This window comes from Vicugna pacos, chromosome 23, assembly GCF_048564905.1.
Source record: "Vicugna pacos chromosome 23, VicPac4, whole genome shotgun sequence".
Taxonomy (NCBI): domain Eukaryota; kingdom Metazoa; phylum Chordata; class Mammalia; order Artiodactyla; family Camelidae; genus Vicugna; species Vicugna pacos.
Genome location: NC_133009.1, coordinates 13,706,900 through 13,734,438, shown reverse-complemented (window position 1 = coordinate 13,734,438; position 27,539 = coordinate 13,706,900).

Sequence of the window (27,539 nt, the reverse complement as noted above, 5' to 3'; positions counted from 1 at the left end):
AGCACAGGTGACTTGAGAAAACTGAAGTGGTAAAATAGGTCAGCTGGGGACTAAAAACTGGCCCCGGGCAGTTACAAAGCAGATTATCCACCTGCAGCTAAGTGGAAGCCAGGCAGTTGTAATAAAAATAAAAATAATTTAAATCGATGGATTTTACTAAACCCTGCAATGGACATTAATGCCAAGGCAAAAAAATGCTGAGTCCTTCAAACATTGGTCAGTCTGACATTTGGGGTTCCAGCAACCCTGCGACAGATAAATCCCCCCAGCAGAGCTTTGAGATCTCCTGATTAACCATCTCCCAGAGCCTCTTCACACTTAACTGTCTCCCCTCCTGGCCTGAAAGCCCTCTGTGGGCCGAGACTTCATCTAGCTTGACTGTGGGATCCCCAGAGCCCTGCACAAAAGGTGCTCCAGTCCTGGTGGCTTGAGACCACGGTGGTTTGGGGGAGAATGTGCAGGAACTGACCCTCTGTAAAATACGTCCTATGTTGAAACCTTAACCCCCAGCCCCGTGTGTCTACATTTGCAGGTGCGGCCTCTAAGGAAGTAATTAAGGTTAAATGAGGTCATAGAAGTGGAGTCCTGATGCGAAAGGATTAGTGTCCTTATAAGAAGAGACACCAGAGAGCTCACTCTGTCTCTCTCTCCGCATGCTCGGGAGATAGGCGGTGTGAGGACATTGTGAGGTGGTCCTCCACAAGCCAGGAGGAGAGCTCTTATGGGGAACGGAATTGGCTGGAACCTCGATGTTGGACACGGGTGATGTGCAGAGCACAGGTCTGACACACAGTCAGCCCTTGATAAATGACAGTCCCCTCCCCTTCTCACACCTTCCTCGGTCTGCACCTCATATTAGAAATCCTACCATCCAAAGACCTCTCAACCATCACTCGCACCCACTAAAACCTACCTCCTCCACAAGCCTTCCAAAATTCATTGAAAAACATCCTAGCCCTTCCCCCACGTGGACATGGAAGTTCCTTGGGCTCTACCCACCACACCCCAGCCTTGGGTCCTTGACCTCTTAGGCCACAAATCCCTGAGAAAAACTTCTAACTTACACTATTTTCCCTTTCTATGTGCCAAATGCGATGCTAAGATTTCTATTTTTCTATCATTTAATCCCTTGTATTCATCAGCTCGCAGTGCCGTAACAAAACAGCACAGACTGTGTGGCTTAAAAAACAGGACTTTATTTTCTCACAGTTCTGGAAACTGGAAGTCCAACCAAGGAGATTCAGGATAAAGTGGAGATTCTAATGGCATGAAAGGGCTCCAAGAAACCTCCCTCCCACCTCAGATTTTCAGGGAAGTTGTACGTGACACCATAAAAACTTGTGTTGTTCAGAGAAAATATATTTTCAAATATTCACTCAACAAACACTTAAAGAACACCTGCTACACGTCCAACATTATTTTTAATGCCAGGCATCCAGCAGTGCATGGAGTAGACCTGGTTCCTGCTCTCAGGGAACTCTCAGTGCCGTCAAGGGTCACAGACAAATGGGCAACCACAATCCAGGGCAGAGAGTGGGGCCAGTACTCAGTGGGACGCAGAACCCAGCTCTGGGGCTCTGCAGGGCTAGAGTGAAGAAGCTTTGCTCATTCTAGAAAAAGAGGCTTTGCTTTTGCATTGATGAAACCTACACACCCACCCAACACATGAAGAGAAACAAAATGGCCAGCGTGGTTATTTGATTGACTTGACCATAACAGAGGTTAAGAGCGCTGAGTCTTGCCTTCCCCCAGAATGGCCTCAATTCAATTCATTTTGTTAGACACTCATTGACTATCTACCAGTGGCAAAGCCCCATGCTAGGCACTGGGCAAGCATTTGGGAGAATATTGACAACAAAGACCCTCCCAGCAGGAAAATGGCTCTGATGGCAATGAAAAAGGCCCACGCTTTTTGGATCCCCTTGATGGCCAAACTCAAACCTCAGCCTTGACCTTGACTCGGCCTGCTGAAGGTCAGCAACCTCTCCTGCCCTCCCAGCCTGAGCTGGAGAGGTGAGAGGAAAAGACAGAAGGTTTTATTATACCACCCAGGCCACGCCTGCCAAGTTCTCCCCACCAACGCTTCAAAAAAAAAAAAAAAAAGATGGAGTGAAACGGAATTGGAAAAATGGAACCCCCTACATCCCAGAAATATTACTTTCATGAGCTGTATGAATTATTTAACAGACAGCTGAAAAGACCAAACTCAACAGAAGAACACAAAAAACCAGCTCGGTACAGACACCTTCCCTGAAGCCCATGACAATGAAATGTATTTTATGCCACAGATCAACCTGCCAGAGAAGGAGGCTTCAGAGACAGATGCCCATAGGGATCATTAGCCCCTTATCTCTCAACCCTTTGCCACCAGCATCCAGATCTCTGAGCCTGGGCAACCCAGAGGGAGAAGAGCTGAAAAGTGTGTATATTGTAAGTGTTGGTTAAACAACCCCACCGTATTCTTATTTGCTGGAGGTTTTAGGGAGCAGATGTAGGACTGGCAGTGCTTGGAGCTGGCGATATTGTTCTCACTCATTCGGCGCCAACAGGGAAGAGAAAAAAAAAGCCACACACACAAACACAAAAAGCTGCATTTGGTGTGTGCGCCTGGGTGTGCGTGCTCACCGCTGCGCCATCCGCTCGTCCAAGGCTCCTTGGAGTCGAGCTGACCGATGCAAAAGCAGGCTTGGGGCCAAGCCAAGAGAAACACAACTTCTCCCAGGAGCCGCAGGGGGTGCCCTTCCTTGGCTGTGCTCGCTGCGAGCATCCTTTCCTGCAGGCCGAGGGGCTGGGGCAGCCACTTGCCCATTGCGGGCTTGGTGCTCTCAGTTCCTAGAGAAAGGGCAAACAAATGGAGAACCAACCATAAAGGCGGCCAGCAGCAGTGAGGCAGCGCTGCAGCTGCCAGGCAATAACTTAGATAGTTACAGCTGCCATCACCTAGTTCATGCAAGCTTTTTAATATCTTTTGGCAGCTCTCGGTGTCACAGCACAAAGGGAGAGTTGGCACTTTGCAGCACACTTTGTTTGACATAACTGTAGGCAGGACCCAGCTGATACCTTCAGTAATGTGGATGGGTTTGCTCTTAAGGTGCATTTTAGCAGATCAAACGGTCCCCCCCACTCCTTTTTGTCCCCTCCTGCCACCCCTCTGCTTACGCTCAGGGCACGAAACACCACTAAATCACACGTTGGGAACCAGACCAGATTAATGGGAGGATTCGGCAACATAAGGTTGGCCCCATCAGCACCCAGCTAAGAGGGAGGGGAAAGCAGTGCACAGAAGACAGGGAGCAGAGAAAGGAAGGGGAAAGGAGAAAAGAAAGATAGACTCCGTGTGCTCCAGAACCCTCAGGCCTTCCCAGGAGACTCAGTTCCTGCTTTCCCACACCTAGGCTCACAGAATTTTAAATTATTCAGAATACTATGGTTTTGTTTCCTGCTCTTTACTCCTAAAGGTTATTCCCTGCTTGCCCACCCTGACCCCACCCACCCAGTCCCTCTAGTTTATCCCAGGTGTCTCCCTGCCCTGTGTGACTCTTCTGAGGGCCAATGGCTAGAAGAGCACTTTGCAGAAGCACTTTTCAAGCCTAGGGAGTTGTCATGACAATTCTCTATGATCCCTCCGCCAAGCCGGGCATCCTTGTTTGGCAGATCCAGGAGCCTTGCTGGGATGTAGAGAAATAGTCCTCTCTAAGAGCCCATGACACAGATGGGCACGAAGTAAATATGTGGGCAGAGGAGGAGCAGAAGATGGGGGAGGAGGGTGGGAACAGGAGAAGAAGGGAAGGTTGGGAGGACTCTCTGCCTGGGCTGAGCTGTGCGCGGGGGAGACCTTCAGACATAGACTTTTAGACCAATCATTCCACCCTACAGTGCGTTCCCTCTGTGCATCCCCCCTCATGGTGCTCAGGTTGCCCACTGGATGCCTTGGAGGAAGCCATCAGGAAGGAGGGCAGAGAAAAGGAGCCACAGTGATTATCAAGGAGGATGAGGATCATTCCTATTGGCTGGTGAACTCGTTTTCTCTCCCCCGCCATAACAAAGTACCACAGAGTGAGTGGCTTAAACCACAGAAATGTATTGTCTCACAGCTCTGGAAGCTGGAAGTCTGGGATCCCAGTGTCAGCAGGGTTGGTTCCTCCTGAGGGCTGTGAGAATCTGTTCCATGCCTCTCTCTTGGCTCCCGGTGGTTTGCAGGCATCCTTGATGTTCCTTGATTTGAAGAAGCAAAACCTTGATTTCTGCCTTCATCTTCACATAGCATTCCCCCCATGTTTCTGTTTGTCTCTGTTTTTGAATTTCCCCTTTTTATAGGGATACCAGTCACATTGGGCTAGGGGCCCATTCTATTCCAGTACAACCTCATCTTAACTAATTACATTTGCAACAACCCTATTTCCAAATAAGGTCCCATTCTGAATTACTAGGTGTTATGGCAGCAACATATGAATCTGGCAGGGGTTTCACAATCCAACTGATAACTGTTGGGTACCTATTATGTCTCCGTTGTGTACATTTAAGCATTGTTTCTAACCCTTTAACAGTCCTGCAAAGTGGGTGTTATCATCCCCATATTACAGAGAATGAAAGTAGGGCTCAGAAATGTCTTTGCCTGAAGTTAGCCAACAATAGTCCCACCTGAGTGCAGCAGCTGACCTTTGCTGAGAACCTGCGTGTTGGCCACGGCCTCCTTCTCCCCTAGGACTGGTGAAGGGTCTGTCTCCCCGTTATCCTTCTCCACCTTGTCTCCAGCAGCCTGGCCTAGGATCACTTGGTTCCATCAGATTCCACATAGATCATTCACCATGCTCTGTTTTCTCGGGAGTGAACTTGGCAGGTGGTCTGTGGGGGCGGAGCCTTGGGTGAGCATGGGAGGCAGGGTGTGTTGGTTGGAGCCTGGCTCTCTTATGCACACACAGCTCTGCTTGGCAAGATTCTTCGCTTTTCCTGGGCTCTAAAGGAGGCAAAATATTCTGTATTTTATTATCATGCATTCATTTAGGTTTCAGTGTTTATTTATGATTTGTTAAATTATAAAATCTCAGTAAGGCAGCACAGGCTGCCTAGTTTGGGTTCAGTAAATGTCAGCTTCCCATTTCCTGTTTCAACATGTCTCCAAACTTCTTCTCCTCACTCTCACTTTTGTCTGCCCAGGGAACACAAGCTCTTTGTTGTAGCGTTAGGACCAAACACCAGTGCAATCTAGCAGGCAGCCGCAATGTACCTGACCATCCCCTAGATAAATAAATAAATAGCATTTATTGATCATTTACTTCATGCCAGGCACTGTTCAACCAATTTACATCAATTAGCTCAATGAATCCTCCCAATGATCCTGTAAGGAAGACCCATTATTTTTCTTACTTTACCAATGAGGAAACAGAGCAAAAAGTATAAATGACTTGCTATAATTCCTTAAACAAAGCCAATTAATGTAGAGAACTCTTATTACTTTACTAGCTAGAGTTTTACTTACTCGGAGGGAGATCTGAATTAGAAACAAGTCACAGTGCGTTTGTCTGGGTTGTCTGGGTAGGAAACGCAGTTTTCACAGTTGGAGACAGCACACCTCAGTTAACCTCAGGGAGCAACCCCTCAGTTAATCAGACAGAGGGCCTGGCAGGGCTGTCCTAACAGGAGCTGCGAATGTAGTTATTTTATGGGAGTCAAACATTGCTCCTACTGCCCCATTGTTCTTTGCTTACCAAACACTTCTTCCCTAGGCAGTGCGAAAGTATTGATCAGTGTCCCCAAATTCCTACTGTTAGTAGAAAGTCCAAATGAATGAGATTTTCCTCTCCATTCAAGACTTGCTCTCAAGGTGAGGGGAGGGTATAGCTCAGTGGTAGAGTGTGTGCTTAGCATGCACGAGGTCCTGGGTTCCATCCCCAGTACCTCCATTAAAATAAACAAATAAATAAACCGAATTACTCCCCTCCCCCACGAAAAAGATCTGCTCTCAAGCTTAGGGGTCTGACCCCCATGGAGGGAAACAGACATTCAGGTATCAGCCTCCCTTCCCTCTCAAATGAAGCAAGAATATTTTATTTCCCATTTCCCTAACCCCAGTCAGAAAGTAGTGCCTGTTGGCCCCCTTGCACTGAATGATTTCGGCAGTTTCCAAAACAAAATTAAACACAGCCCTAGCTTGAGAAATGTTCCACCTCCTGGAGTCACAGCATTTGGTATTATTATTCACTTATTATTATTCAAAACAAATAAGAATGATAAAACATCAGTTGGAGCCGCTCCAGGACAGAAGGAACTGGAATATCTAATAAAAACCATAGTATTCCACAAATAGAAAGTGTTAGAAAATGCAGAAAAACAATGGCAGAGGACATTCTGAACCTTCCCCCCAAACAGAGATCACCTGAAATAATACAGCAACTCTAGACATCCAGGCAAATCGACGCAGAGAGCACTGTCCAGGGTAGCCCCGTTTAAAAGCTCAGAAGGATAAAATGTCAGGTGCCCAGCACAGTGCCTGGCACACAAAAAGACAGCATTTTTAGTTTTCTTCCCTTTCTAGTGGCATTCAATGGAGCTTCCTTCAAACAGTCTAAACCCTCCAGCTAAGGTTATCACATTTAGGGATTCTTTGTTCTCCATGAGAAAACATCTCATGAAATCTCATTATTCCACAAAGGGCCTTTATAGCCACATTGCAACCTGAGCAAATGTTTAACTCCAACTTGGGGAAAATCACGGGATGTTGAAAAACACCAACATTCCGAGACTGCCTTTCCCAGGGAGAATGTGGCAGGTTAGTGGTTGGGCGACTTGTCTGCTTCCCAAAGCAGGGAGGTGATGAATTGCACACAGCAGGGGAAGCCTGCCTTTGCTCAGGTCCCCTGATGGTCTCCATTCCTGGATTCTCCTGCGTTAACTCGGCCAGCCTGATCCAAATGGAGCCTCGTTCCTGAGATGCCTGACTTTGGCGACGTTGACCTCTTCCGTTCTAGGTGGAAGGATTTATTCACAGATGATTCACTTTACCTTGACTTTCTCCAGAAGGAAAAGGGTCAGGGACAAGGCAGACCTGAGGCCTTGGGGAGCCACCATATCTGTTTCCTGCCCCCTCTCCTTCACAGTCCCAAACCTCAACTCCCACCACCATTTTTACTTTGGGAAAGGTGGAAGGGAAAAGTGGAACAGAATAGGGGGTGAGATCCAGAACAGTTGGCATCAACTATAAAACGGGGTGAGGGATAGTGAGAGCAAATCTTATTTATTTTTATTCACAATAATGTACCTAATCCTTGCATGACATCAGGAAAATTTCCTTCCACCATAGTATTACTAATACTAATTAGTAATTAGCCTCCCAAAAATTTTTAATGAAAACAATCTTAATATCTAAAAATTGAAAATTTGTTAAGTAAACCCAAATAACAGAATACAATGCAATAATTTAAAATGCTATTTACAAAGATTTTTGAGGACTGGGGGAAAGGCCGATGACATAAGGTTTTATTAAAAACAGGATACATCTACATACAGTTTAACCTCAGCTATATAAATATAGAAAATGTACACACAGTACTAAATATTGTTTTGTCTGCCAGCATCCCCTTCCTCTCTCTCCATCTCCAGATCTTCAGCTTTTCTGGGCACTACACACACACACACACACACACACACACACACACACACACACACACACACACACACAGTTGCCAGAGAGGAGGCATTACGTGCAGCATGGCTGGCCCCTGGCCACAGTTGATTGGTTCAGGGTGGACATCTGACCCCAGCCAGGATAATCCTCTTCCCTCCCAGTAATCCTGGAATTGGAATTGAGGGAATCTGTCTCTTTGCAGCACAGAAATGATAGGAGTTGTACTTCTGGTCCCACGTGTCCTACCCTGTGAGCCAGAGACCTGGCAGCCGAGCCACAGAGAGAAGACACAAGAGGAGGCAAATGCAGAGAGAAAAACATGAGTCAGAGAAAGAGAGCGTCCTGACAGCACTGAGTCCCTGCTGTCCCCACGGTGCCTAAGGCCTGGCGCCATCCCCGCCCTCAGGATGATGAGACCGAAGATCCCAGATCCGTATGATAAAGCCGCTTGCATTGGGTTGCTGTCGTTTGTAACCAAAAGCATTGTAACCAACACGTGCTCCCTCAAACACCCAATTATTTATAGATCCCCCTACATACTTCAAAATGTTATTGGAGAAGGTTGTCTGTTTGCAAGTGATTTCTTTTTGCTTTTCTGAACTGATCAAATTTCCTACTCCAAACATTTATATCATTCGATGTTCAGTGCCACCTTCTAATTCACCACTCGGGCTCACTTACAAGCATCAAACTGTGTCCAAAGTTAGGAGAAAACCTTTAGTTAACAGAAAACATACATTTACTTTATATATTAGTATATATTATATATAATCTTCATATTAGACATAGGAACCAATATCCTGGCAATTGTTAAGTCTTTTTTGACCCCCCATTCCCCCCGCCCCCAGGCCCCTGGTGCTCTGCAGTTAGCCTGCCTTCCCTGTCCCCACCCCTGCCCTGGCCTGGCTTCCAAGTCATGTCTCCCCTTTCAGCCACTCTGGGGTCTTTGCTGATTCATTATCCAAAGGTCAGCCATTTGCATGTCTTAACAGAAAGGAAGGGCTGGAAAACTTCTCTCTCTCCACATGGTGTGACCACTTCTTTTTCCTTTCCTTGCTTCTCTAAGCCATTGCCATTTTGGTCTCTCCTTACTCCCCAAGGAACCTTCAAATTCTGTTCTGTTCTTTGGATGCCCAGAGCAAACCCTCTTTTCTGACTGAGAATCAGAAAACTTGGCTGGCACACCCCCTAGTGGTGGCCTAATGAATCCCCCTCAATTAGTGTAGGTTATGAACCCCTGGGGTTTCTCAAAGTGTGTTCCATGGGACTCCTAGCTGTGCAGGAAAACAGCAGAGAAGAAAAGCATTTTATCTGTAAGTTAGATTTAAAAACACTAGGCTGAATGAAAGTAATCAGTTTGCTTTATTGGAGAACTCCTCCAAGTCTTACTACGGTATTGAATGTTATGAATCTCCAAGATAAGATTTTAAGACTGCAGGGCACTCAGATTTATAGGACCACACTTATGAGAAATAATAGGAATAGCTACCATTTATTAAGCACATACATCAATCATAGTATTGCCATTTATAGATGGAGAAATAGATGCTTAAAGAGGTCAAATAACTTAAGTTTAAGTTAGGTATATATGACACCAAAACCCATGTTCCTAACCAATACAAGTTCCTGGTTTATATTTGTTCCAGGACATTACTCTGCAAATTCCACCTGCATAAGTTATGGAATTAATGCACCTCACTCTACTCGTTCCCCATATTACCAGTCATGCAATCCTACAGATCATCTCCTTGAGAAATAGGAGGAGCGGGGACCTACAGAGGATACGGCAGGTCCTCTGAGAGCCCTGGGAAGCTTCTGTTTCCATGGCAATAAAGAGACTATCAGTGTCTCAATGCCACAAACAAAACACTCCTTGAAAAATCTCAGCAAAAGGACCGTGATAGGGCACCACATCAGGGACCCTAATACATATTTTCCAATGATAATTATGAAAAATACAGTGGACTATTTTTAATTTCTTATAAAAGAATCTTGATTTATTTTGAGACTTATGTACCTGTTAACCTGGGTTTATAAGCAATAGAATATTCCACTTGGATATCTGGGGGGTTTTCATCTATAAAAAATGGAGATGATAATACAAACTTCACATTCTTATGTCAAATTTAAGTACATAATATGTTAAAAGCTTAACTCTGATAGCATAGATTGTTTTGAGGGGGTGGGGACTTTTTTTTAATTTTCTTTCATTTTAAGTAGAAGAAATCCAAAGATAATTTATTGGCTCACATAAGTTAAAATTTCAGCTTCAGGCACAGTTGAATCCAGGGGCTCAAAGGAAACCATTGTTAAACTTGAATGCATGGTACATGTATTTTTAGAGAAAAGAAATAGAATATAGTGCTGTAAATATGTCTTTTGTTCTGGTTGACATAGATACTGCAAATAATTACATAGATGTTAGGAGTTTGGGGATGGGCTCCCTGCCTCCACCACTGATCTTCCAGCTACCCTTGGTGAGACTTGATTTTTCCATCTTTGAAAATGGACACACTATTCCTTTTCTACATCAGTGGAAGCTGAAAGGAGTAGCAACATTTTCAAAGGCTTTTTCCCTTAGAGGATTAGTTCCTGTGGCATATTTTTTTTTTTTTTGCTATAAATGTTCAAGGAGATAGCACTTTACATTGGCAAAGTGTTTTCCAAGTATTTATTTGTTTTACAAATTTATCATTTAAAACTCCATAATTAGCCTGGCAAAACATACACCTTCAACATTACAACCACAGTTTAAAGCCAATCAAGCCACAGAGGGAGAAGGAAAAATATATATACATATATATATATGTATATATATATATTTATTTATTTATTTATATTTAAATTCACATTATGTGTGTGCATGTTGTATGTTTGCAAGACACATAAATAGCAAATAAGGAAACTTAAAAAAAAAAGACAGATAGATAGATAGTCCCAGATTTTAAAACCACCCCCAAGGTAGAACAGGTGGTGAAAAATAATAAAACATGTTGCAAGGAACTTGTCATGAATTTTAAAAACAAAACCGCCTACAGACCAAATAAACTGCTCTGACACTCAGCTAAATCTGAAGTTCCCAAACTATTTTAAATGACAAAGCAGAAGTTCCCGAGAGAGGGAGTCCAACAGAAGTGGCTTGAGGGCGATTGCTGCTGCGGAACTCACAGGGAACAGAGCTGGAATCGCCGGGCACACACCCAGCCTGCTGCCCCCTGCCAGGAGGGGCCATGTGCAGATGTACCCAGTCCTCGGGGCCAGACCAGGTGCATGGGGACCAAGGAGTCTGTTGATATAAAGGCCTCCGGGAGTCTCCTGTACTCACATCCCCACCTGGTCGATGGTTCTCAGTGGACATCTGGGACCCTTGACCAGAAGCTGAGCCCACTCTTACTGACATCCACTTCCCGGTGCCCTGTCTGAAGGCAGGCTGGAGGCCCCGGCTTGCAGGGTGGGGAGAAGGGAGTGCAGGCAGATACTCCCTCTCTCTGCAGGGCCCACCCTCACCATTCATTCATCACAACCACCTGCCAGTCCTATTTTTATTCTCAGTCAACAGTTTATGAAAAGCTTTCACCTCCACTGTCTCTGTCCATTACACAGAAACACTGGGGGCCACACAGACACCATAGCAGGACTTCATTTGGCAGTGAGGAGGAGGGAAAGTGACCTGCCCCAACTCCCAGAGCCAGACCCACAGCCCAAGATTTCTGACTCCTGGCCGAGTGCTCTGTCTACTAGAATATGTTGATTATGGAATGGAATACTACTCAGTCGTAAAAAATAATGAAATAATGCCATTTGCAGCAACATGGATGGACTTAAAGATGATCACACTAAGTGGAGTAAGCCAGAAAGAGAAAGAAAAATACTTCTATGTAGAATCTAAAAAAAAAATTACACTAATGAACTTATTTACAAAACAGAAACAGACTCACAGACATAGAAAACAAACTTATGGTTTCCAGGGGGAATAGATGGTGGGGAGGGATAAATCGGGAGTTGGGGATTAGCAGATACAAAGTACTATATATAAAATAGATAAACAACAAGGTCCTACTTTATAGTACAGGGAACTATATTCAATATATTGTAATAACCTATATTAAAAGGAATATCTATGTATCTATCTATATATATAAAATTGAATCACTATGATATACACCAGAAACTAACACAACATTGTAAATTGACTATACAGCAACTGAAAAAAAAAAAACCATCCAGGGATAAGAGTTGGGAGAGTGGTCAGCATTCTGGTCCCTGAACCCCAGACTCACAAACTCAAATGTATGAAGAGGTCAGGCCAGGAGCAGAGGATGTGAGCGACACTAACCAGAAAGCCTGTTACCGCTAGGCAACAGCAAATTGTGACTCGGGAATGGTGGGTCTTCTTATTTTTCCAAGTGAAGGTGGAGATCTGAAACTTTATGTGAGATATCCTGATTTGTAACTCGGTGTGTTTTAACACAACACCACTACCATTTGAACCCAACAAACCCATCTGTAGCCGGCTTCAGGCAGCAGAGCACAAGTCTGAGATCCCTGTCCGACTGGAATACCCAATGCCCTTGCCCCCTCACTGACCGCCAAGATGTAATCCTTTACAAGAGGGCGAGACTAGAGATACAAAGGGAGCTGGCAAACCTGAGTCTCCATCCTAGCTCTGACTCTTGCTAGTGGCATGACCTTAAGCAAACCATTTACTCTCTCTGAACCTCAGTTTTCTCTTCTGTTGAATGGGGCTAATTAACACCTCCCTTGTTTCCTCAGCCCTTATGGGGCTGTGGTTCAATGAGTGTGTTGGCCTCCAACACCATTTTATACACCCCCAGTGTTTCCATTCAAAGCTATTATCTCTCCTGCCATCCTGCACTGTAATCCCATGAAACTGGCGGGGGTAGGGGGTGGCTCCTTATAAATTGGGCTTGATCACCTCTGCTCTCCCCTGAGTCTACAAGGACATAATAAGTGCTCATTAAGTCTTACTGAATTAAGCAATAGACCAGCCAGCTCAGCAAGCACTGATGATGCACCAGATGCTGCCCTTGGTGCTGAGGAAACCAACAGAGAATCATCTCTTAGAGAAGAGGCATCCTGACTGAGGAGGCAAGAAACACACACAAAACAATCCGAGTAACAAAGACCAGCGTGTATCAAGAAAAGGGTAAAAGAAAGACCTCTTTCCCTGTCCTTTCCATGGCCCCTTTAAAGCTCTTCTTGGCCCTAGAGTTTAAGAAACCCATCTCCCCACATACAAATCGCTTAGAGAGAAGACCCCGCGACATCTTCAACATGCATACCACAGTGAGGAGGAGCAGAACTAGGGCAGCCCCCTAATTCTAATTAGGCACCATCTTATCTGCTGGTCCGGAGGGCTACTTGGGGAAATCCAGGCTGCATCGCTCTTACACCTTCCTGCTTGCAAAGCCAGGAGATCTGAGGCCCATCCATCACCCACTTCCTCCCACCCAGGGCCTCATTCCTCACTCTGATTAAATAGCCAGTTCCCTGGGTCGACCAGGTAGCAAGCACGTGCTAATTCTCTAATCTGGCTTGTCCTCAGAGGCCCATCCCGTCCTGCTGACCTCACCAGCTGCCTAGGGTACCACAACTGAGAAGAGATTTGGCAATTATTCGATCAGTTAATTCGATCAGTGGAGACAGCCAAACAAATAATCCAGGCCTAAAATGTCCAGATCCGCTATCTACATGGATCAAATCCCATCTCACTGACGCTGAGCAGGTTTGGCCTCAGAGAATACATCTGACTGAAAAACACATCCCGGCACCCCTGGCTGCACCAGTGTTGTGCAGAATTGTGAGCTTGGCTTCCTCTGTGACACCCTTTCTGTTCCTGGGCACCTCTACCTCACTTCTCAGAGCTTGGCCTCACGGGGCGGGGGTCTTTGGCAGCTGTCAGGGGCGGGAGCATTTTTGCATCCATCCTCTACTCTGAGTATTTAAAATTCATTAAGAGACTTCCAACATCTGAAATGCATTCAAAAATCAAAGAAGTACAAGTGTAAGCAGAGACTGTCTGGAGCCAAGCAAGCTGGGGTGCAGTAGGGTATGGAATAGGAGGCCTTGCTCACAACCTTATAACCTACACCATCTTAGAGGACGTTCGCTCCTTACCTCCTGAAACCCACTCTTATCAGGTCTTATCAGGCCGCTCCCCCTGCCCAGAGGATAAGGTGCCAAGGCCTCATCACAACAGAATAAGACCTTCACAATCAGTCCCCAGACCAGAGTATCAATTAAGATTAAGTTCATTAATCCAAAATCTCAGAAGCTTAAAGACAAGGGCTTACTCCCCAACATAAATGAGTTCAGAGGCAGGCAGCCCGCACTGTGGAAGACAGCACCCTTAATCCTGTCTTTGCGGTGGTGGACACCAGCCTTATTTCCTGCTAAGGTGTTGGTCTTTGAGCCGCTAGTAATACAAAGCCAGCAAAGTTTCAGGTTATAAGATTCTCAATAAACTTAGATTGCAAGCTTGAAGCAGAGGGCACCTCCCAAGCAAAGCAGTGTTTCTCTCTGTATTTGCCCTCAGACCGGCAAGCTCTCTTTTGTGGGACTTTGTTAGAAGTGGAAGGAAAGAGAGCAAACAAACACTGAATTTTTCCTGCCATTTCTCCTAAAGTGAGAGCTTCCGTCAACTTGCCTTTTGCTTTCTCGGTTACCGTTGGCAACAGTTCAATCAAATGCTCCACCAATGCAGAACTAGGGTCACCAGCTTTCCAGTTTGCAACGTCTGAGTTCTAAATATTTGCCTTTCCACCTCCTCCACTCAGTCAATATCACACTTTAAATTCTGTTTCTTGGAGCAACCACCTTCCAAGTGTCAAAGTCTCCATCATTTTGGATGCAGTTCAACTGCATATCACAGAAGCTGTAACACACAGGATTTATTCTCTCTTGTAGAAGTCCACTGACAGGCAGGGCTGGAGGTGCCACAGAGTCATCAGAGACCTAGGTTCCTTCTATCATTCTTCCCCTACATCCCTATAGCATGAAATTCCCATCATTAAGTTCCCCTGATGATACAAGATGATTGCTGGAAATCATGTGATGTCGTCTAACTGCAAGGGATGCTGGGATGTGTGATCTTTTACCTGAGGCCATTGCTGCCAAGAATAAAATCAGGATTCTGCTACTAAGGTGGAAGGAGACAGAGATAATGGAGGAGGCCCCTAACAGCCACAGTTGGTTATTTGCATTTAAGGCTCCCTAACCATGGCTCAGCCCATATCTTATTTAAATTTGTAAATCCTCAGTACACAGTGCCCCTCACAGATGAAGAAATCAACAGATGTGTGTTGAATAGTCACCGAAATACAATCTGAAGAGGTTTTCCATTAGGTCCCTAACTGAGACTGAATCTCAAGGGTAATTTTCCACTAATCACCACGATCCTTTTTTCTTTTCGAAGATGTTTTTCTCCTCATGTACCCTCCTTAAATCAGCGTCATTTAGAGCCACACCAGTCAAAGTGAGGTCTAAGGATGCCTGCCTGTCTGTAAACTGCAAATCGACTCTGTTGCAAGCATTGGGTTTGGTTCAGCTTAGACCTCCTCAGTGCAATGCTTTTATCTGCATCTGGAGTAGCTTATCTTTTTTCAGACCAGTAAAAACTGAGTAGCACTGATTTTGAGGCTGTACCTTTGACTATAACAGAACTCGTGATAGGCTTTGTGAAGACATGTGGTTGATTTTACATCACAGTCGGCATCCTCATTAAAACAGACTACCGAAATTGAAAAAGATATATAATACTGATTCAAAAGGACTGTGACTTTGGGTGAAAGGGGGCCAAAAAATTTTATTGGCAATCCAGTAAGAAAAACATTACTTGACACTATTTAAGATGAAGTAGCCATGACTTGGTAGTATGTGACAAAAAGACTTAAAGGTCTTGGCCAAATTCAACTCAGTAAAATCCAACACTGTGATGTGGTCACATGCAACTTGAGGCTGCATTAACAGAGGCATTAAATCTAGAACAAAAGAGATGATGATCCTACTCTGCACTAGTCAGAACATGCATGAAATATTGCGTCCAATCGTGAATATGCCATGGAGGAGGGATATTGAAGAACTGGGATTTGAGCAGACAAAAGCAATCTGAATAGTGAAAAGATTAAAAATCATGTCATATGGAAATAGTCAAAGACTTGGAGACCATGGCCTCTATCTTCAACTATTAAAGAGCTATCAAGTGAAGACAAGATTAATCTTGTTCTAGAAAATGCTAAGGCATAGATCCAGGACCAATGCGTGGAAGATCTAGAAAAGACAGATTTGGGCTCGTATCAGCAAGAAATTTCTGACAATCAGAACTGTCTCTAGATGGAGTAGGCTATCTTGGAAGGTCCTGAACTTGGCCACTGATTAAAGATTAAAAACTCAGGTTGGACAGCTTCTGGGAAGGGTAGGGCAGGGCAGGCTCAAGGCCCAGATGACAGCTGGACTAACACCTGGAGGATGAGTCATTCCCGTCCTGCAACTCTGTGGCATCTGCTCTACAGCAGTATTTTAACAGCCACATCTTCTGTGGTTACATGGTTTGGTGGTTTATAGCTCACAGAGCCCTTCCCCATTCATTGTCTTCAATGACTCTCACAGCTCTTTAGGGTAGGCAGAGTGGATCACAGATGAGAAAATGTTATCCAGTTAAGTGTTCAAGTCAGGATGGACCCCAAGTCACTTGATCCCTGCTCCACTCCTCCCTGGGGGAATCACCATGAGAAACCTCCCCTCCTGAGATGGGAGATTGACCAGCAGGAAGAGACCCGCACAGAGGACAGCTGAATAGGAGCACATGGCCCCCGGTGGCTCAGCCAGCCTTCTCCAGGTGTTGCTCCCGCTCTAAGAGGCCCAAACGCAAGGTCATTCTGTACAGTTAGGACAGGACTCTTGACAGATGTCAGCAAACTACGACCCATGGGCCAAGTCTAACCTGACACTTGTCAATGTAAATAAAGTTTTATTGGAACATAGCCTCACCTATTCATTACGTATATTTGAGACTCTTTCCTGCTATAAAGGCAGAGTGCCTGGGGGAGGGATCTAGCTCAGTAGTAGAACGCACGCTTAGCCTGCAAGAAGTCCTGGGTTCAATCCCCAGGACCTCCATTAAATAAATAAGTAAATAACAGCAGAGTTCCATAGTTGCAACAGAAGGCATCTGACTTGTAAAATCTAAAACATTTATTATCTGATCCTTTACAGAAAAAGCTTACCAACCCCTGCTCTAGATCATCAGTGTGAAGTGTGAATACTAGTTAATGTTCTCAATTGCAGTGGGAAACAAAAAGAGGGGAAGCCCTACAGGACTGGGAACCCCATCCAGGAAACAATTCGTTTCATAACCATTTCCTAACGCCAGAGAAATCACCACAAGTCTTTTGTAGACCAAAAGTTTTTACCTTCTATCTGTTGGGTTTTGATATACCACTGCCCTGGAGACAGCTATTATGACTAAAACACATTTAATAAACCAATTGTTCCATCATTGTGTCTATTTGTAATAAGCACAGACAACGCACTGCAGCATAGTTATGGAAAAGAGCAACGTAATTCTATGAATCAGTATTAGAACCTAATTAGCCACTGAGCCCAGGCTGATAACAGCTTATCATACCTTTCAGCCCAAAGAAAGCTCAGGTGGAAGGGAGAAAGTGAAAGAAGAGGGAATAAATAGCTAATTATGATAAAGTGGTTTCCTTGGTAACTCTGTTTATAGCCACAATGATGTTGCCATATTTTTAATGATAAACACAAAGGTTTGATGTGAGATGATATAACACACACCGTCTCAGTGCTGGTTCTACTCTAGCAAAGGTGAAGCCAGAGACAAATGTGAAATTTTGTGAGGCTAAGAAAATTAGAGAAGCTTTCTCTAAACTCCACCCCAAATATCTGTTGCTAGTTTATTCTCTGGGTACCAATGAGCTCAAGAATATGGAAACAGATTATTTTTGATGCTCGATGAATCCTAGGTGCTCATTCCACCCTCAGATTTAGTTACATCAGTTGCTACTGTCTCTTCCCTAGCGGTCATCTCTTTGCCCTGTGGTCTGGGGAGGGACACGCAGTGAGTAATGCAGAAGGGAGGGGCTGTTCCACTAGGCTATCAGCCATCAGAGTCATCCCTGGGAGCACCAAATCGTCTCAGGAGATCCATTCTCCACTCTTCCTTTCAGGGATGTCTGCACCCCCAATTTATGATAACGACATTTTGGCTGAACCGTTGGGTCCAATGGCAGACTACTGTAGCTTAAAACACTAAATCAGGGATTGACAACTATGGCGCATGGGCCAAATCCAGCCCACTGCCTATTTTGGAAATAAAGTTGTATTGAAACACAGCCGCACTTATTCGTGTATGCATTGCCTGTGGTTGCCTTCATGCTGCAGCAGTAGAGATGAGCGGGTGCAACAGAGACCATTTGGCCCACAAAGCCTGAAATATTTACTATCTTACCCTTTACCAAAAATGTTTGCCAAGCACCATGCTAAACACCCATATTCTGACCCACCTGTGCGATCATAGATGGTAGACCATCTATGGTCGTCACGGTCATATGGTAGAGGAAGTCAAATTTCTCTACCACAGAGGCCAGGAAGCAAAATAGTGAACTTCAGCCTCCTGTGTGTCTCTGTAGGGGAGGCAATGTGACACTACTCTGAGATAAGGTAGAAGTTCCTTGAGAGGTTTTCTCTTCCCCCAAAGCCCCCCTTTCCTCCCAAATAAAGGGCAAAGAATTTTGCCTTTGCCATTCTTACTTCTCTCTCATCTGTCAAGCTCCTTCCATTTAGAAGGGATGGCTTATTTCTGCTCCGTGATGTCGATACGGCAAAGAGCTTGGCTTGCAGAAACTACACTCCAGGGTCTGTTCCCTTCCTGCCTCAACTATAAGCTACTTGAGGAAAGGACTGTGTTCTCCACCTCTGCTGCATCTGTGTCAACATGTATAGAGCTCTTTCTACATAAACAGAAAGTGCTTAATACATTTCTTAAATGACTTAATCATATATTAATAAATTATAGCATAAAAACCCAGTATCCTCCAACATATGTGGGATTGACAGACATGGCCAATCAGCCCCAGATCTTCGTCCTTCCCTTCTTCCTTGGTAACAAAAGATAGATTTTATTCGGATGACTACAAGACTGCATTTTCCATCCTCCCTTATCATTTGGTATCATAGTCCTGTAACTAGGTTCTGATCAAGAAGATGAAAGCAGAAGTGTTATATGAGACAAGTGCAAAAACTGCTTAAAGGAGCTGACTGAGCTGAAAGAGTCCCTTCTGTTCTCTCCTCTTCTTCTTCCTGCTTCTTGGAATGCAGATGAGATATCTGGAGCTCCAGCAGCCTTTAAGTGATCTTGAGGATAGAAATGCTTGCTGAGGATATCAGAACAAAAAGCAGGAAGCCTGACACCCAGATGACTTTTTGGAGCTGTCATGCTGCCTACATGAGATAGGCCTCTAACGCTGTTTAAGCCACCGTGGTCAGGTGTCTTTTTAGGTAGCCAAACGAAATCCCCCTCATGCCATACAATGAGTCCCTAAAGGGAATTATATGATCACTCCTTTCTCTGAACTTCCAGGAGACTTGGAAACTTTCTTTTCATGTTTACCAAATAGTATCTGACATTACTGTGCTACATGTTTAATCTCCCAGGTATATCATGACTCCCAAAGAATATGAACCATTCCACCTATCTTGGGGTCCATAGGCAGCACTAGGACAGAGCCTTGTATTTACTTGTGACTTGAAATATATATTTTTGAGTGAAATTAATGTTGGTCCTTTGATCAACTGTAAACCTATCATTTTACTGTACTTGTTGATTGTATCAATTGTGACATTACCTGGTCCCCTTTGGTTCCTAAACATTGGGATGGTAACACATCAGCTCAGCCACCACAGGGAAGAGAACTTGAAGGCTCCATCTATGCTAAACTCCTAACTGCAAAATGAATTGCAGTGTACTTTGGTGGCCTTGGGTTTTGCCCATCAGCATTTTTTCTCACCTTCCTTCTTTTGGCTACCACATTCTTTTTTGTGAGGTGAGAGGGACCTCCTCCTACTTCTAAATGGCCTGGGGGGCTGTGAATCACAGTGAGCACCCAACCCTTAACCTTATCCGTCATCTCCCATGAAGGAGAGTGGGCACATAGCCCTGGCTGGACCAGTCCAAGTACCACATCCCCCTGCACACAGTGACCAATGAGAATCCTTCCAAGAACTTTCCAGATTGGAGGTGAGGGTTACTCTCTTCCTTAGACTGAGAGCCCTACACACAAATGTGAACCCAGGACTGTTGGCCACGATCTTCTGAGCTGCACGGTGAATGCCAAGCTGAGCAAGGAAAGGGCCAAAACCCAAGAGCAGCTGAGGCCAGCAGACTTCACAGACATCCTGAGAGGGAGGGGCGATGTTGAGTTACCGTCCTCGAGGCCAGGCCCTGCTGCCGTGCCTGTAATTCAGCAGGCTACCCCAGGGTCCTTCTGTGCATGGGAGACACACTGCTTTCTTTTTTTTTTTTCATGGTTAAGCTCGTTTGAGTTGGGTTTCTGTCATTGGCAAGTAATAAAGCTCTGATTCATCAAAATTAAACTGCTGAATTCACCGTGCCTGAGAGTCTTTAAAAACAGGGTCGAGGCTACTTATCCTGGGTGTTTTCGGTCTTCTTCGCTTGAAGGCAGGATGCTGGACCAACTGACATCTTCTGGTCTAACCCTGAGAGTGATGCTAGATAAGGAGGCTGAAGTCTCCACAGGACTCTGGCCTGGGCTCATTTTAACAGCTGGAGATGTGAAGACATCAGAAAGTTCTAGAGTCATGTATAAACAAAGAATGTGCAAAAATCTCTCTTTAACTCTCCGTGTTCCTCCAAGTACAGCAGAAACCCCTCGCCGCCATGGTCCAGCGAGTGTTAGAAACCTCCAGCAAACATCTGGGCGCCCATCTCCATCCTCCCCCTGGCTGCACCCCTCCCTCTGCACAAGCAGCTCTCCTTAAACAGATTCTTGTTCTCAAACTTGATCTCTGTCTGATCGAGGCCCAGTACCTTGGCATAAAGCAAGCCGGAGGTGAAGGTTGTATACAAAAGAGGAAAAAGCTTTTAAAATAATTTACCATCTATCAGTCATGTTGGTGCAAGTCTCACACACACAGCCCCGAGTGTGCACACACACACACATGCACACATGGAGCACTCATGCCCTGTAGCCCACGGATACACCGTCGAGGGCAAATCCACCGCCATTCACAACCGAAGTAAATAAAAGCCCCCATGAGGAGGGAGGGTGTAGCTCAAGTGGTAGAGCGCATGCTTAGCATGCATGAGGTCCTGGGTTCAATCCCCAGTACCTACTCTGAGAATAAATAAGTCAATCTAATTACCTCCCCCTACCAAAAAAAGAAAACAAATTAAGAAAAAAAAAAAAAGAGGAAATGTTTAAAAAAAAAAAAAACACCCATGAAAGCCTTTTCCTTGACAAGAGTAACAGCAGCAAAGACCAGAGAAGAAAACGCCCCCTTCCTCCTGGAGCCGCGTCTGCTTCTCAGTCGGGGGTGTCCTTATGTGTGTGGCTGAATGAGTAATAAGAACAGCCACAGATACTCATCACAACCACAAAGCAGCTCACTAGCGTGCGGGGTGCTGCGCTGTGTGCCCTCGCTGCCAGCCCCCAGAGCCCCGGAGGAGGTGCTGGCACACTGGAGCCCACCGGGCTGTTCTGGACTCCAGCCTGAGTCCTGGCTGGCTCACCCTCTCCCTAACTCACTCTTGCCCATAAATGGAGCCAACCTTTGTGTGGCCCATCCGAATGTGGGCAAAATAATCCAAAGTGCAAGACTAACAGAGGTACCAGGGCGGCATGGTCCCCATGGCTTTAATAAGCCAGACCGGGGTGGTCCTGGTGGGAGGACCACGATGGTTGGCAAGGAGCCAGAGGCCTGCCTTCTAGCCCTGGCCAGCCGCCTACTCCGGCTCATCCCCTGACCTCTCCAGGTGTGAGGTTTCAGCTATGCCATAAAAAGTCTTAGTCCATCTCTAAGATGTTTCCCAGTTCCAATATTTTGTGATTCTTTGATCCATAGAACCATCCCCAGTTTCCCAGTCATTCCATCATCCTTCCCCTCTTCTTCCTTCCCCCTTTCCCAGTGCATCTAGGGAGGTCCAGCAGCTAGCAGGACTGTGCATCGGGCCAAAGGCTCTGGAGAAACCCAGGGAAGGCAGTTCTCAGGAACAAGCATGGAAAGGCATTCATCTCCAACAAGGGCTCCCTGCAGGCACAGAGGCTCAACTTTTGGTCAGTAGTCTCCTAAGAATCACCTGGGAAGCTTATTTAAATATGTGTATCCCCAGAGCCCACTGGGCCTGAGACCAAGGGACCTTCATGTTAAACAGTTACCTCAGGTGAGCCTGATATAGGTGGTCCACAGATGAGAGGCACTGGAGGGGGCCCCTGGTCCTGGCCCTGCTTTCTGCCCATCCTTGTCCTGTCACCCACAACAGCGCTGGAGACCACTGGCAGAGCCGCCAACAGCCACAGGCACAGAAAATGGTCAAGGAGCCACACTCAGGTCCAAGAAGCAAGATGTTGGGAGTCGCAGATGGGCACAGAGAACAACTCCCTTCCTCAAGACAAAGAACCTTTGAAAGCTTCTTTAGACCCTGTGGACCTAAGATGCTAAACAAATTAGCCCACATGAATAAAACAGAAAACAAAACATTTAGAGCATCTACAGAGCTTCGGTGGCTCTGACATAAGGTGCAGAGTTCTGACAGCCTGCGCACACCCCCAGAGCACATGCACACTCTCCTTGTACCACGCGTCACTCTTACGGCCAATCAATTGCTAGCTGTCCAGCTCCTCCCCTGGACGCCAGCTCTAAGAATTCAGGGACATTATCTATTGCAGCTCTCTCCCTAGCTCCTGGGCCAGTGTCCCGTACACAACAAAGGCTGGATCAGTACAAAGTATTTACTGTGTGCAGAGCCTGTTCTAAACCCTTTATTCATATTGTCTCATTAATTCTCCTTACAACCTTATGAGATAGGTACTCTTAGGATACCTATTTTACAGATTGGGAAACTGAGGCAGAAGATAGTTGAATAACTTGTCCAGGGTCACACAGCTAGTAAGTGGCAGAGCGAGAAATGGACCCAATTAACTCACCTCTCAGGGTCCTGCTCTTCAGTATTGATCCATGTAGCCACGTAGCGGGTGCTTGATCAAATATTTACTGGCTTGAAAACACTCCTGAAGTGTTTCCACTGAGTTTAACTGAGAATTATACAGAAGATCACCCGATTTATGAAAACAAAGAAGTTGAGCCAAGTATAAAATAAGCTAATATCCTGTGTTTTCTGCAAGAGACGAGCTTAATTAGAGTTTAGGTAATTAAAGCTTTCATGGTTTCTAAAAAAATACAATACATTCATTTATGCAAATCTCCTTCAGAGCATGATGTTTGAAAAATGCTATATAACTCGCTTCTCACCGAAAAATGACTTCAGAGCCTCCCTGAGAATTGAGTGCCCCATTCATTGTCGCCATGCCTATGTTAGTCTGTGGACCCCTATCTACAGCCGGTGGCTCCAGCTCCCAGGGCTGCAAGAGGCAGGCTATGACTCAGGGAGGGGTTGGTGTGGCGAGAAGGGGTCCTGCCAGCTGGTCCTGGAAAGGATACCCACCTGTACCCACTGCACAGCCTTCTCCCACCAGCCCCCTCAGCCACAATGTGCTTCTCTCTCTCCAAGATTGCCCTTACTGTCCATTTCAGCTGGAAGTAACTCATCAGAATTAAAATATCTTTTGAGGAAGGAAGAGACATGGTGGTTTTCCCAGGCCAGTTCAGGCGAGCAGTGGTCAGGTTTCAATGAGTTCACGCCCGTGAAAGAATCCTAACCCTGAGCCCCACAGAAGTGCAGGGGGTTGTTACCACCGTCACCTCCAGCAGTCAGACAACAAGCATGGATAACAGCAGCTGGGTTACTGAGCAGCCACGTTGCCAGACGATGCTAGGAATTTCATACACGTGACCGCTTCTGAGCTTTCCAGCGAGCAGTTGAGGTAGATCCTATTAGCTTCTGTTTTACAGATGAAGAAACAGGCTCAGAGTAGTTCATCAATGGGCCTCAGATAAAAGTAGACACAACAGCTGAGGGTCTCTTATCTGATGTGCTGGACTTCATCCTGTGATTGCTAAAAGGCAGACACATCAGGACTCAATGGGACATCTGTTGGCCCACAAGATGAAGAATTTTGATGGTAGGGGACCCGAGGTAGCAACTAAAAAGGGGTCTTCTTAGATGGCCCTGCACATCTTTGCTTATGCTGTTCCCTCTGCCCGGAATGCCTTTCCTTCTCATTTTCCCTTATCTCTCAGCCCAACATGTGGAAGAAACAGCACCATCCTTCGAATTTCCATAACATTTCTTTGTCCTTTTCTCACGTGACTCTACTTTCTACAAGTTACAAAAAATTGCTTCTTTTTTTTTCTCATTTCTTTTTATCTACAAGATGAAAGCTAATATGTATGCCAGGCTCATAATAAAACTCAACACTGAGAGATGCTAATAATTCATTCAGGCTGAAATAAACTTTAAGGGCAACCTCCTGGGTAGGAAGGAAGCGTCAGAAACGACTTCGCCAGTTCATTTAAGTCCACTTCCCAGCCACAGAAAGCACCCACTGTGCTGATCGGACAGCCTGGACTCAACACCCCGACAGGGAAAATGGAGTAAGAGTGAAGCAGAGGATGCAGGGCGCAGACTGCCTGGCTTAGAATCGCAGTTTCAACAATGACTGGCTGGATGACCTTAGGAAAGTTTCTTCCTCCTCTTTGCCTCAGTTTCCTCATCTGTGAAGTTATAATGAGAATATTAGTACCTACATCAGAGGATTGCTCAAACAATGTAATATATGTTTAGGACCGAAACAGTGCCAGGCACATTTTAAGTGAGACGTAAGTGTATTTTCACAAGCACAAATGGGTGGGCACTACTGGAGAAGCATATGGAAGTGTTCATTTATCCAAAAGATATCCAATAGGTATCAAACACCAACTCAGCGGCACGCGTTGTTCCAGACAGTGGGGGTAACAAAACAAAGGTCTGTATCCTGATGAACTTACATCCTAGCAGGTGGAGACAGACAATAAACATAATAAATAATGTCTACGGTGCAACGAAGAAGGTCCTTTAAGAGCTCCAATAGTGTCGTTTCATATGTGCCTGAGGACACCCCTCTCATCACACTGCTTTTTTTTTCCCCAAAATGATCACCACAATAAATCTAGTTAACATCCATTTCCACACATAGTTACAATTTTTCTCTTGTGATGAGGATTTTTAGGATCTATTCTCTTAACAACTCCCAAATATACAACACAGTATTATTAACTGGGGTCACCATACTGTACAATACATCCCCAGGACTCATTTACTTACTTATTTATTTTATAATTAGAAGTTTGTACTTTTTGCCCCTCTGGCACCCATTTCAGCCTTCAAACTGCTCTTATTTCCCCCAATGCAATCATTCTGGGGTCCTGAACCTGAAGGGTGCACAATAAATTAAATTGACTGATTTTTAACTAGATGGTGTTAGTACCTAACAGTACGTACTTTGCACACCTTGTCAGTGTCATGAGTGTTGATCTGGATCAGAGATCCAGAACTGCATTTGCCTGTGCCCATTAGAGCACTGCGACCAGCCCAGGGTGACCTTGTTTGTTGTCATTGCTGTTGTTGCTGTTATTCTTTTTAATCACTCAGGTGGGCTTTTGTCAGACAGCTACACCAAAGGATAGTGGTGGGGACACGCATTAAGGTTAGGGAGACTTAAAGCAATGGAGACAAAATTAATCATAGGGAGACCTTACAGTCAAACCCAAATGGACTAAATTCAGGTTAACAGTCACCTACCGGATCTGTTTACCTGCCCATCCTCAGCCGGGAATTGCAGAGCCATCTCCCAACAGAGTAGCTTCAGAGAGCCTGTGTTCGTAGGATGATGAGTTTCCTTTGGTTTCTGTGATGATTTTGAGTAATTTCTTTAGAAAAAAGACCTTCCTTCCCCTTACTGCTATAACATTTGCCCAGCAAATCATACCTTCTTTGCATTGGCCCCAAAGTGACCCTCACTGAATTCCAAAAAATTGCTGCATATTTGCAGTATTGCAGGATTTAGCTAGCAAATCTCTACTTGACCAGTTGAAACTCTTTCTCATTTTATGAACTTCATCCATGTCTCCATTTGGCATTTAACTTTTCATGCTGACAGGCTCTCAACTTCTAAATTCATTTCACATGTCTTTACTGAAATTTGGCAAAAACCTTTAAAATATTGAAAACTATTGGCCTCATAATTCTACATCTAAGAATTGATACTAAGGAAATAATCAGAGATGCCCATGAAGGTGTGGGTCAAAAACATTCTATTGCTGTGTTAATTATAAAAGTCAATATGCAATTCATTTATTAAATATAATCTAAAAATAAATTAAATTTAAAAAATGTAACAGTAGTCAAATACAATTTTGTAGACCTATCAATTGCTATATTATACAGCCATGAAAATGTTTCAAAAATATTTAACGACAAAGAAACATTTCAAATAGGACACAAAACATGTGCCAAGTAGGATACTAAAAATATATATATATACATATATAAATTTTGTTATATGTAGGTTTGTGTATGTAGGAAAAAGACAGAAAGGAAATACAACTAAACATTAAACACTGTTACCTCTGGGTGGTAGGATAATATGTAATTTTATCTTCTTTTGCCTTGAATATTTTCCAAAATGAATACAGATTATTTTATAATCTGAAAATAAACATGTTTTTAAAAACCATTCCAACTCTTTAATTAATTCCGCTGTCCTTTCCTGGGTCTTCTCCAGCTCCATTATGTCATCCTTAAGAAGCAATAGCCAATATGGCACCGGATTTTCCAGGTGTCCACTTTTGGGAAATCTGATTTCTAACTCTCAGAGACAGCTTTCTCTCTCCCTCTCTCCCTCTCTCTCTCTCTCTCTCACACACACACACACACATACATTCAGTCACATCTGCCCCAGAAGTGTCCATCCTGTTTACCAGGACCCCGACCTGCTCTTTTGTTGATGAAAGAGAATGTTCTGTTTGCACCCAGATCAAAATATCACACAAGCATCTAGCTGCACATCCCTATGATGAAAAGAAAGAACAAGGACAGTTCTGATTGCAAAGCTGTAACACTGATCTCTGATTTACTTTCCATGCACATGTGATCCTAGAGATGCAGGACTTTAATTAGGTGGGGAGAGAGAGAGAGAGAAAAATAGAGGGAGAGAGAGAAACACAAAGGAGAAAAACTTTCTGAGTCAAAACCATCCCCAAGCTTACTGCAAGCAGAAAGACACCAGGATCAAGGTTTTAGCCAGGCAGAACGAAGCAACAGGCCATCCCATAACTTTCCCTGGAGGTCTAAATCCACACCTCCCAAGCCGCCCAGCTCTCTAACTGAGGGGACTTAGGAGAGCACTCAGACCACGCAGAGGTCAGCCAGGAGTTGGGTGAGGATTTGGGAAAGGGTTGGGTAGAGAGCTGCATCCTTCAATGTGAAAACAGTTTAACAACCAACATTAGTGTTTGTATTTCCCATGATGAAAGCTTCTGTCCCGAGGGAGAGAAATGTTAACAACACCAGGTTTTATCACGTGCCCACATCCCTGTTTGGTCATCACTGCTGGGTTCAGCAGCACAGCAACTTTACTACAAAGGACAAAAGTTCTGCTTTCCAATTTTGTTTTTGAAATACTGAAATAGGGTACTGTTTTGTTTCCCATGTAGTCTATGTTTTTGTGTTTGAGAAGGTTTTCAGGTTTTACAAATCTGA